The sequence below is a fragment of the Ruditapes philippinarum genome, unplaced genomic scaffold (genome assembly GCF_026571515.1).
Source record: "Ruditapes philippinarum isolate M1 unplaced genomic scaffold, ASM2657151v2 ctg560_1_1_1_1, whole genome shotgun sequence".
NCBI lineage: Eukaryota > Metazoa > Mollusca > Bivalvia > Venerida > Veneridae > Ruditapes > Ruditapes philippinarum.
In genome coordinates this window covers 221,943-234,305 of record NW_026863686.1, presented here as the reverse complement: position 1 = coordinate 234,305, position 12,363 = coordinate 221,943, and the positions used below count along the sequence as shown (strand labels likewise).

Below are 12,363 nucleotides of genomic sequence, written 5' to 3'. Positions count from 1 at the left end.
CAATATATAGAACCTTTCTGACGGGCGATTCCACAATATTGCATTTTTTGTGCACATATGATTTATTACTTTCTAATGGAGAAACGTAAAACGCTTTTCAGAATAACGCGAGGTCTGCATTTTCTTTCTCATATTGATACATTTCCTTTTCTTAATATAAACTAATAACGATACAATATCACAACTAAAAGACCTAATGTTTTACTTTCGAAAGTTTAAATGTTTCTCTAGAGTAGACAATAATCATATTGATAATGTTTAAACAGTATTTCTATATCTGAAGTAAAATGGATGTTACCTTCAACTGATGTTTTCCATATAAATTCTGACAGTGCATGTATATTAATAAGCACAAATATGTATTTCTACGAAAGAGATGACTAAATGTTTTACACTAAACTTCTTCTTCTACTTGTCTACTTTGATAAACAAAAACTTAATAGTATTGCTCAGACAACTGAAAATTTTAATTATAAAAACATTCATCTCACAGCATTATATTGAATATATAAAGCATTCAATTTTAACTTAACATTTCTGTTATGGCCATTGATCGCAATATTCAGCTTATGATAATTGTTTCTATTTCCAGTTGTTTAAATTGTCTTCTATCCAAGATAAGAAAGTTAAGACTTTGAAATTAATTTCTATGATTTGTTATAAAAGGTCATTATATTTTCTCATGTCGTAGATTTTAATTAATTAATTAATTTATTTATTAATTTATTCATTAAATGTATGTTCGTATGTATGTATGTATGTATGTATGTACGTACGTACGTACGTACGTATGTATGTAAGAATGTATGCATGCATGTCTATCTATCTGTCGTCAACTTTCCGAATCTTTACTATTTTTCCATAACAATTTAACATTAGGTTAAATTTGAATTTGAAAATACATTTTTATATAATGAAAGGAAAAAGGCCAATGACGATATATCACAAGCTGGACTCTAGTGTGCATTATTCATAAGTGTTTTAGCTTATCAAGTTGTGTGAATGCAAGACTTATGCAAGAGTATTTTGCGCACAAATGTGCCCTTTATAACGGGAACAGTATTATCAATGATATGTTACGCTTCCGTAAGATTACAGCACACTTATTGTGAAAAAATTACAGAGGTTCAGAATGATAATACCTGATCTCCTAAATCGTCGATTTCTCATGAGATAAGGTAAGATAGTCGGTGTGACGATGACACATTCTAACATAATGCCGAGCTTTCTTGAAAGGAAAATGTGACAAATATTGTCCACATTATTCAAAAGCGTCTAAAGCAAAATGTTTCTTCCATAGTGAATGCTATTATCGTTATTTTGTCGAGTTGCAGAACGAAATATTGGTTGACTTTGTCTTGTGCAAACAATAAAATGTGTATTTTACCCTTCCTTCTTCTGACCATTGTGCCATTTAACATAATTTTTTGCGTTCCCATAGAAAACCCCATAAAAATGCAGGGATTAGCTGAATAAAATAACTCATTGTTTAAACAAGCGCCATTATATGGATTTAACTATTAACACCTTATGAGCGCATAAGGTATATCCTAAAGATCAAGTCAAGTCAAATCATGAACCCTTGTTGTTATGGAATACCTGTTCAGTGCGTTTTTGTAAAACATTCAAATAATCTTTGATGCAATTTCAGTAAATGTCAGACATTTAATCTGTTTTACCAAAATTCGTGTGGCAAAAGCTCATACAATTACCTAAAAATTTAAACTATTTCACGGTTAAACGCTGCACTAGGCAACAAATAATGGTAAAATATATTAAACAAGTTCAGTTGCATTAGTCGCATATGTTCTAACTGATGAGCGAAAACCTAAAATGTCTAATTTTTTGGCATATTTGATTTCTCAATAATTTCCATAGTTTTCTAATTTAAGGTCTAATTGGTATCAAAAATGTTCTTTAGTAGGTATCGATCATGATCTTATTAAATGTTAAACCTTTGGGATGGCAATCCTTTATTTCGGCAAAAGAATACTTCAGAAATCTGTATTTTTTGTTATTTAAACAAATTAACAAAACGTATATCATTTTTAAAGGATGAAACCTTTTATTCTCCATGAATATTTTATAACAAATGGTATTACTTCTATGTACTTATATGATGAGCCAAAATCAATATTATGAAATACAAAACAAATTTCACGGTTGAAAATGTGTACTCATGTCTTTGTCTTGTTTCGAGGTTATTGGCCCTGTTCCTGTAAGTAACAATCTCTTAATATCTAGGTTAACCATGTCTTAATATCTTTATGAAAATACTTCTTGTAAGGAATGAGTTATTTATAGTCATGCATTATAATAAATAATTATTGTGTTGAATAATTCCGGTAATCGATTACAACGTCTGTATACAAATGATTATAAAATAACGAAAATGAAATATGATTTTGCGATACTGTGATTGTTTGACATCAATTTCGTTTGTGTTTTTGTATGCTAAATAATAAAATATGAGCCGTGTCATGACAAAACCAACGTAATGGCTTGGCGACCAGCATGGATCCAGGCCAGCCTGCGCATCCGCGCAGTCTGATCAGGATCCATGCTGCTCGCTATCACTTCTCTACTTGTTATAGGGTTCGTAAGCGAACAGCATGGATCCTGATCAGACTGCGCGGATGCGCAGGCTGGTCTGGATCCATGCTGGTCGCAAACGCACTATGTTGGTTTTGTCGTGACACGGCTCATATAATATCATATGTTATGTTTGCTGTTACGGTGAGGAAATGTTGCAATACTGAAATAAATGCTTATAATATTCAAACATTTATCTTTACGTATGTATTTATAAGGACAATTTGCTTACATTTTTCTATTCCTGTCTTACAACAAAATACAATAGCCAGCCTGTTTGTTATTACGATTACAAATTTTTTAAGACGCTGTTTGAAGTCATTGATATCAATAAAGTCCATCTTTATTAAATATTTACATCACACTTATTAAAATTAAACATTAAAACGAATTTTCACCTGGAATTTAGTTAAATAATAGCCATAATGTAGTAACAAATATAGTTTATAAATATAAGCATATACTTTTTTAATCATATGCAGTTATACCCTAGCTAATCTTAGTTTCTAAGCAAGCTTCTGATATTGTTGTTTTTTATTTACCCTTTGCGGCCGAGTATTTACCAAAGTATTTCAATTTGTTCTACTGGTAAATACTTTATATAACGCTTGTATATGTCGGCTAATTGGTCATAGTAGGCAATCTACTTTTCGGTTATCAAGAACATAATATTAAGGTTGTGGTATTTCTTGTATAGTTCTGGTTGTGACAGATTGATTATCTTACTTAAATATACAATATTAACGTATCTGATAAGATGAAAATATAAGATATTGCTGTTGTAGTCATTCGCCAGTTTTACAAAAGTTTCCAATACCGAACTTGTTGTGATACGCGCCATAATCTGTAATGACAGTGTTATCAAGCAATGTTTTCATTGGACTGCAACTGTTATATCAATCCATAGACATACAGATAGGGAATGGAAATCAGGTATTTGAATCTTTTTTTTTATTTTAAATCAGTAAATACTTAAACAACTGCAGTTTATTAATACGGTTTTTATTTATATTTTTATTACGATAACACATTATTTTTAATAGGGACTTTACATTTACTTTTTAATATTAAATACGTTTTTGAAAAAAAGACAATATAATTCTATTCGGGGATAGTTTAACGTTTAATGTAATACATATAAAAGTGATTCAAATATCTTAAGCAGATTTGGCAACTTACGTCTCCGATAATTTACATGTTTTCAAATTATAAAAATGTACGTACTACGTTCTTTTTTATTTTTTATCAACACTTTTATGAGAAATTCAACCTAACCGAAAAATATAACTTTTTTTTGGTATTTATTTTTCAAAACTCTAATTTCAACATGATATTAATATCAAATGTTACATACAGCACATTGGCGCTGCATTAAGCCGGCTCATTCTTATTATTTGCAATTTAGCGTGAACCATTTCAAAATGCAGTATCTCTTAAGTTTCTTTTGCGAGTTTAAGACTAGAGCCACAAACATTTCACTAAAGATATACTTTGCTCAAATGTGGTGTTTGTAAATATCAATAACTACTACACACCCTTTTTGTAAATATAAAATAAACATGATTCAGCTTCATTCAAAGAAGATATGTTATGTTTTAAACTCTATACACTATTAGTGGTCACAATATGAATACATTTTTATAGTGTCATTAAAAAAATTGGCAATTTTTTTAAGAAAAGACCAACTTCACTTGACCTTTAATAGGGAATGCAGCTTTAAATACGAAATTTGAACAACTCAAAAAAAAAACATACAGTATGGACTTCATGGATTTCAATAAATTTCTGTGATATGAATATTTTACTCAAAGATGAGCAAAAACAAACTTGATAAAAAGTGAAGCAGTTGTTTAGAAACTGAACGTAACATGTTAAAAACCACACATGTTTATTGAATGGCAAAAACAAAGACAGGTTAAACAATATTTCAAACAAACAAACATTTGCACCTAATGGACGTTTTTGTATTAAATAAAGGGAAGCAACGCTGTGTCAGACCTTCAGACGCCTCTCTGGCAGTATGAATCCAACAATAGAAATATAAAATTTATTTAAATAAAGTAAATAAAGTAGAAATATAAGATTTTTTTAGATAAAAGGTATGTGTTTAAAATACAAAGATGAGCTAACACTTAATAATGAGCACTATTATTTATCGGGTTGTAACCCTTGGGACCATTATTCATACATCTGACCGATGATCGACGACTGGTCCTACTTTGTGCCATGTTTAACCGTCTTGAAATATATTTAAAAAATATAATATGGAAAATACTAAGCTGTCATGGCATTTACAACTATTAGCTTTTTATCTTTAACTTTAATCTTTTTATTCGGTGGGGACTTTAACTGACACATATATTTAGAATCAAGTTTGGAACATTTGTCATCGCAAACAAACTCCGTATTCATCAATCATTTTCAACATACTAATTAGATTGAGTAAATCCTATAAAAGTTGTGCTTAGGAATGTAATATTCACAAATTCGCTAATAAATTATCATGATATCATTTAGAAAGTACAAAGTTATTACAAGAAAAAAAAGCAATTAAGGCTGAGGATGTTTCTGGTAAAAAAGGACATAGATATTTAGTTTTGATTTTCATCGTTTTAAAATGACCTTCATTATTGTACAGACTGTTTAGTTATTGAAACGTGGCTCTGTAATCAGTGAAATTTGTGTTCATTTTGCCCCGTTTCAGTTGTTTCTGAAATTTGTCGTTTTTTATCGTTCATTTAGGTTTGAATGACACATGTTTCTTTTACTATTAGACTTTCCGTAACACCAGTACATTTACTTTTCTCGCTAATTTATATTGATTATAACAATGACAACTCAACCGTTTTAGAATCATTAATAATATCGATATTTTCAATCTGCAATAAATGTAGTTTAAATGTAAACCCGGATATTTTAAAACATATGATAATTCCTGCTAAAATCTATTTTTATTAGTATCTTGTATTTATTCGACGAATGTGTTCGACGTTTTATAACGAGATTGCATAAAAGCGTGTTGACCCTAGATTTCACAGTTTTGCAATTCAAAATATTTGTTTTTCTTAGTTCTGTCTGTAGATTAAACTGAGAATAACCAGGAAAAGCAATTGAAAAATTGACATATTGACAGATAGAAATATTCCAGACATAGAATTTATTTTGTAAGCCGAAAGAGCAATCAAATGCAATGTAAATATTCAGTGATGAAAAATCTGATTAAAATGTACAGACAGAACCTGGAAATATCTATAACATTTTCATCAGAACTGGGCCTAAATTTGTTAAAACATATTAATGACCACTTTTAATTATATCCAGTAACACAGGAATGTGAATATGAAACTTCAAAAAAGTAGATTGAACGTGATTCACACTTACATGTGAAGCCTATGTGTATCAGTAACAAGATTTGGGTTGCTCAATCACATGTCTTGTTTTAAATAATATAAAACAAGTGGTTTGGTAAATATCTTTGGTATCCTGAAAAAAAAACATAATATATTTAACACAAAAGTTAAAAGCAAACATTTTCCTGGATTATTTGCTTATTAATTGTTGGTTATATAGTTATGTATTTATTTTCTTCAAATAACAATTGAAGGCACACTATTTGTATTGAAGTCAAAACAATACTGTGTTTACATTATGCTACTTTAAATTACAAGATTCAGCATAACATTCGTAAGGTGACAAGCATTCAACTTGCTCTTAAAACCCTTATTTTAATGTTGTAAAAAGGCATGTGTGCAATTTCTAAAGATGTACAAAAGTTTGTTTGGTCTGTGGTGCATGCAGTTCCTTCATAATATAATGATATCTCAATCCGTTTATTTTTCTATTTGTTTTAAGATATCTATATTAAGTTACTTAACTATATTGGTCCATTTACTTAAACTCCAATTGACGGAGGGACCTACACCCATATATTACAATGTATTAGGTACAGCTTAACAGCAAGCAGCCGACAAATGTATATACTACAAGTAATCACCCGCTTGTCGGAATTACAACATCCCAGTCTAGAGACTAAGTGTTGTATAACCAGATAGATAAATGGAAAACTCCCTTGATATATACACAGGGTGTTGGACATGTTTCTCTTTAAAATGACATCACATGACTAAGGTCAGAGGTGACTTCAAATTCATTTTGTCTTTGCCAGAAATATTGAAAATATCTGCTTCTTCTTTTTTAAATTTGCTCCTCGCATTTTTATTTTTAGGAAAGTTTGACCTTTAACGTGTTGCAAGTTTCGACCATATATTGCAAATATCCGGCGAAAATAGTGGGTGCATGTTCACATCTAAGGTCGAGTTATTAAAATGAACGGTTTTCTTTCAAGGACTTTATTAAAAAAATATTTTAATTCTAAGTTGTAACGAAACACTCTGAGAATGGTTTTGATTTGAAAAACATCTCATTTATTGTTATCTTCAAATTGGATTTAATCACATTTGACAGTGTCGTCAGATCCAATTTCTGCTCACCAAATTTGCTTTTTGTGTTACATTCTGTATTGCTGTAATATTACATTTTAAAATTATATTGGCACCGGATTGGGATTGTAAGTAATAGAAAGAGCATCGAAACACGAGAATATCTGATTTGTACGAGGGGGCGTAGCCCCCGAGTATTAATCAGATTGCCGAGTGTTTTGATGTTCATTCTCTTTTGTATCATAGTCAAACATAAAAGCACGATCCCTGTTGTCACAATATGAAACCCCGGCAAAAAGGAACCAATGAACAAACATCTGAATATATATGATATTTCTGTTGCTTTCCCTTTCTCTCCCGTCACAATATGTAAACCTCAGCAAAATTGAGACAATCAATGGGCATGCTCTGGAGTGCGGATAACTAATACCTGCACTCCAGTTAACGCACTGTGCATGTATATGTAAACGATTTAATTCTGACACATTTTCAACAGGAGGGTCCCAAAACTATGATACAAACAATTCATACTCTCATTGTGAGTGTAGATAATAAAGATAAGTGTTAAAATGATAAACATGATTTTTCAATTATGGAACGCAGAATATTATGAGATATATTCTGAAACATTATGACCCAGGAAAAAGATTTTAGTACGTATCACATCATACCATATTAAAAGTCAATATCTATTTTGTTATATAATTTATAAATAAATTTCATATATAGGTGGCCTCGGAATACGAAACAAATCAGCAAGTCCTTTGCTTGTCCTTTCTATAACTGGACCCTATCTTACAAAGTACGTTCCTTATTAAACTAAAAGTCTCCAACGAAGATATACTGTGACTGTAACTTTCGCAACAATCCTTTATAATGATCACAAAATACCGACGTGCCGTCAAGTCATATTCATATCCTCCCGTCCTTTGGCGAATTTAGAGGACATCAGATTTAGGGGAAATAACATAATCAGAAATTCTATAATAAGAACCAGACAGTAAATTCTCTGCAATTGACATTTTACTAAAGAAATGATACTTACCTTATGTAACTATTTTAAAGATCATACAAGGATTATGACTCAAACGACCTATACTTCTGCAACCGTCTAAACATTTTTCTGAATGATGATTTTTTAATAAACATATTTCTTTCAGTTCCAATATTATTTAACTTACCAGATGTTTCCTGATTCCTCCTAAAGACAATTATGTATTATGTATCCAGTGTGTGTAAATTCTTGTAATTAGATGATACTGTTTTGAGAATATGTATTCTCAACAAACATTTGTCTTATCTATACAACTGCAACGAAAGTTGAGGTTGAAATTTATTTTAAAAAAGGCCTTTTTACATCATGTTTTCAAAATAATGTATTTACTGTTCTATATGCGGATAATATTTCATTATTAATTTTTATAGTCATGTGTAAATCTGCAGTATTAGTATTTAGCTACCAAACAATGAAATGATAGGTGAGATCATTCGACAATACTGACAAATAGTCATAGTCCAAACATCTGATAAAAAATACAATATGCGTTATCATGGAACTGTTGGAATACTGTTGACATCCTTTTTGTTTTGCACAATGTTTTGTTATATTTAAAATTAAAAAATAATGATTAATGATATAGTTCAGAATGTTTGGTACAGTAACTTCCTCCATTGTCACAATTTTAATTGTCAAATTTGAAGAAGCATGTATGTATTAAATCAAATTGTTTAATAAATTAATATGTTTAATATTAAAGTTAGCCGCTGTGAAATATTTGAATACAACCAATAGAATACCAAATGCAAATATGTTCAGTTTTCTAAGGTCCATGTTCCTTTTCTTAGAGCGTTACAATCATTTTGAATAGGAGTCTAAATCAACGAAAATTATTTATGATATTCTATGATTTCCCGAGAGATTTTCTGATTTGGAACGATGTAAGAGATAATCAATTCACTAAATGTGCAAATAGTTTGCATATTGTTCAGACAAATCTAGTTATCAAAGATCAGTCTTTATTATTGTTACATAACAATGAGACGTTTTATATAATCCGAATTTCTTATTGCATACAATTTTCTAATCATATTTGAAAAGAAAGAAATGAACAAATTCGCTTTCTCCTTGATTTATAATGACATTTCATTCCTCACAACGTAAAAGTATACGGGAATAGCCGATGATATCGCTGTTTGCGCAAATTAACAAATCAACCTAAACGGCGTTTTTCCATACGTTCGTCTGACAGGTCGTGAAATGAACAAAAGTTATAAAAGATTATGGTCCTATTAGAGATAAAATCCCATTGAGGTATTCTTACCCGTTGTTCATCTCCTTACTTTTATTTTATAATACAAACCTATTTTTATATTCCTCAGCATATTAAAACGTCTGCAAAAAAGACGCAACTGTTTAATTGTCAGGAATATTTACAATCTACTAATAATAATGCATACATCTTTATTGTTTATTCTGCCTTCAAGTTGTACCAACGACTTAGAGAACAAAATGGATGCTACATGATATCGAACGGTTCTAAAATAGTACGTGTTATATGAACGAAAAATCAAATGAGAACTACTTACTGAAGTAACTATTCAAAATTTTGAGTGCAGCATTGAAAGATGTAATTTTATCAGTCACAAAATTGTAAGGCCACCACTTGACAGTTAAAAAAGTTTTTTTGCAATGCAATGAGATAAATCTAATCGTTATTAGAAACTTGTCTGCATTTGTCTTTGTAATTCATATTTAAAGCCTTTTCACCTCGCGTAAGTTCATACGTGTGATTCTACATGTATGCAAAAATACTGTGAATAACTGTTAACTTAGTATCAAATATTGAAATTACAAAGTACAATTTCATTGATGGACACATTCTTGTAATTGAACAGTTTAACGTGTTATGCACTTCGCAGTATTAATTTCATATAATATATTAACTTCGCAGTATTAATTTCATATATTAAATAATATTTTCCTTATGAGTATGCAGAAACAGTTTGCACATCATATGCAATCAGATGCCTTATGACATTAAAAGATTGTATGTTGATGGATTAAAGATCAAACATATCAGTTCATTAACAAGTTCCCTGAAGCTTAGACATACAAGAAGTATTTCATTTCATTACTCTTAAAAGGTTAATAGCTATTCTGTACGGGTTGAGATGATATTTTGTCACACATTTAGATGATTTTTTTTCACACATTTGTGTTGTAATAATTATGTAAGCATGATTCAATGTTATGAAATATTTCATCAAACAAATTTAATGTTGTTTTTGTTGTTGTTGTTGTTTTTTATCGTCTACAAACAATATAACGTAAATAATTACTCTTGGATGGATGGAACGAATATCAACTGTTAAAATTGTATACTTGGTTGAAGTTTAAAGAAGCCTGTATGTAAAATGCTAAGTAAACTGAATGTATATATGCTAAACAGATGTTGAATATAATCGAGTGTTCTTAAACATATCGGTTCAATATTCATTTTAAACTTATAATTCTGGGATATAATATAAATTTAGGTGTACATGTGGTGGTGTTCGGAATTTCACTGAGCTGTTAGACAGTTATAGTTATAATTACCAAACTTTTAAGAAAGTATTTCACTAGAATATCGCAGCAAAAAATGACCAGTTAATTTTATATTTGTCATGTCATGTTTATTTTTGTAGGAGGCGATTATTTTATTTTATTACACATCATTCAGCGTACAGATAAACAAAATCCTTGTTAATCATTTTCTAAAGATAAAAAATAATTTGCAGGTGGAAATAATAACAAAAAGTGGTCAACATGAAGCAAGTTCTTGTTTCATTATTTCTATTAAATTATTTCTTGAATTGAACTGTTATTGTAAATATTCTCTTTTGTCATTAAAATATACGGTCTTTTATAAAACTATAAAGTTTAGCATACTATGTCAAGTTTTCATTTGTAATTCATATCAAGTAATTTTAAACTTAAACACTATTAAACACTGTTAGCATATTGGCATTGCGTCCATGACTGATGCATACTTTATAAAATTTAGATTTTGTACTGGTAAGTGGGTTTTAATATAAGTAAAGAAATAAAGTAGTATGAAATTAGGCAGTTAACAAAAAATAAATAAATAAATAAAAAACACAACGCAAACTTGTTATTACTTTCAGTTAGTTGTTTCAAACATTTTCTAGTATGTTTTCTAATTTAGTTATATGAATCCCGATTTTTATCATTGATTTATTCTATATATTTATTCTTTAAGAAGGCTATATAAAAATTATATTTGATTTATTATAAAAAGATGCATTTTGTTGCCTCTAAAGATATTGTTTTAAAATACTTAAATGGCACTCATGTCAGAGCAATATTTCATGTATTCACATCATAAGAAATGAGAATCGTATTTCACAAAGCAAGTTGGCCAATATCGCTTGCTTGTCATACAAATTGTGTTTACAATAAGGATTCCATAAGTATATGAAGCTGTATAATATCTTAAGTATGTCGCAATAAAATGATACTCTCAAATTAAATTTAATCTGAAGAGATAACATGAAGTAATGCAATTGATTAAGTACTGTTAAAGTGGAAATGTATGTTACGAACGTTCTGTTGCAGGTTGATAGATCGGATTACGTCTTTGGTATACGAGTTATGTTCAAATTAGAGGTGAACGAAGGAAAATTGAAGTTTTATAATACAATTAATTATGAACATGCATATGCAATTAATTTTTAACACGCATTTGAATGGATCTCGTTGGTTTGCATGGTATGTTTTTTATTGCCGCATCATTATCCACTGTATTTGCGACACTCTTGTTTCTTATGTATTATTGTACGCTGCCTGTAAAAGGTACATGGAAGCTTACATCTATATTCATGCATTTATAACATGCGTGATCAAAACGTATAGCAAGCATAACTGTTCTTTAATTACTAATAATAATGCAATGTCAGAGATACTATTCAAAGTCCTATATAAAATTAAAGTATATTATGTAGAAAAAGAAAGGGAAAAAATGACACCAAACAAATGTTATGTCTCTTTCTATTTTTATCATCTACAAACATTATAAAGTACCTCTCACCTTTCTTTTGGATGGAACAAATATCAAAGGTTAAAACTGTATACGAGTCCAAAGTACTTAGGTGAACCATAAATATGTTTGTTAATAAAGTGATAAAGTAGTTTGAATGCATGTATGCTAAACAGATGTTGGATATAATTGGTCAATTAAATGGAGTGTTCTTTAATATCTCGGTTCAATATTTGTTTTGAACTTCTTGGATATAATATAAATGTATTTGTCCATGAGGTGGTGTTCGGAATGTA

General features: G+C 29.7%; 1 protein-coding gene across 1 annotated transcript in view; it reads left to right on the top strand.

Annotated features, from left to right (window-relative positions):
- The first annotated feature begins 3,380 nt into the window (after nucleotides 1-3,380).
- LOC132722986 (proteinase-activated receptor 1-like) overlaps nucleotides 3,381-12,363 on the top strand; it is a 68,320-nt gene continuing 59,337 nt past the window's right edge. Inside the window, exon 1 of the mRNA XM_060707631.1 lies at nucleotides 3,381-3,525. The gene's annotated coding sequence lies outside the window, so the exon portion shown is untranslated. The remainder of the gene's footprint in view (nucleotides 3,526-12,363) is intronic.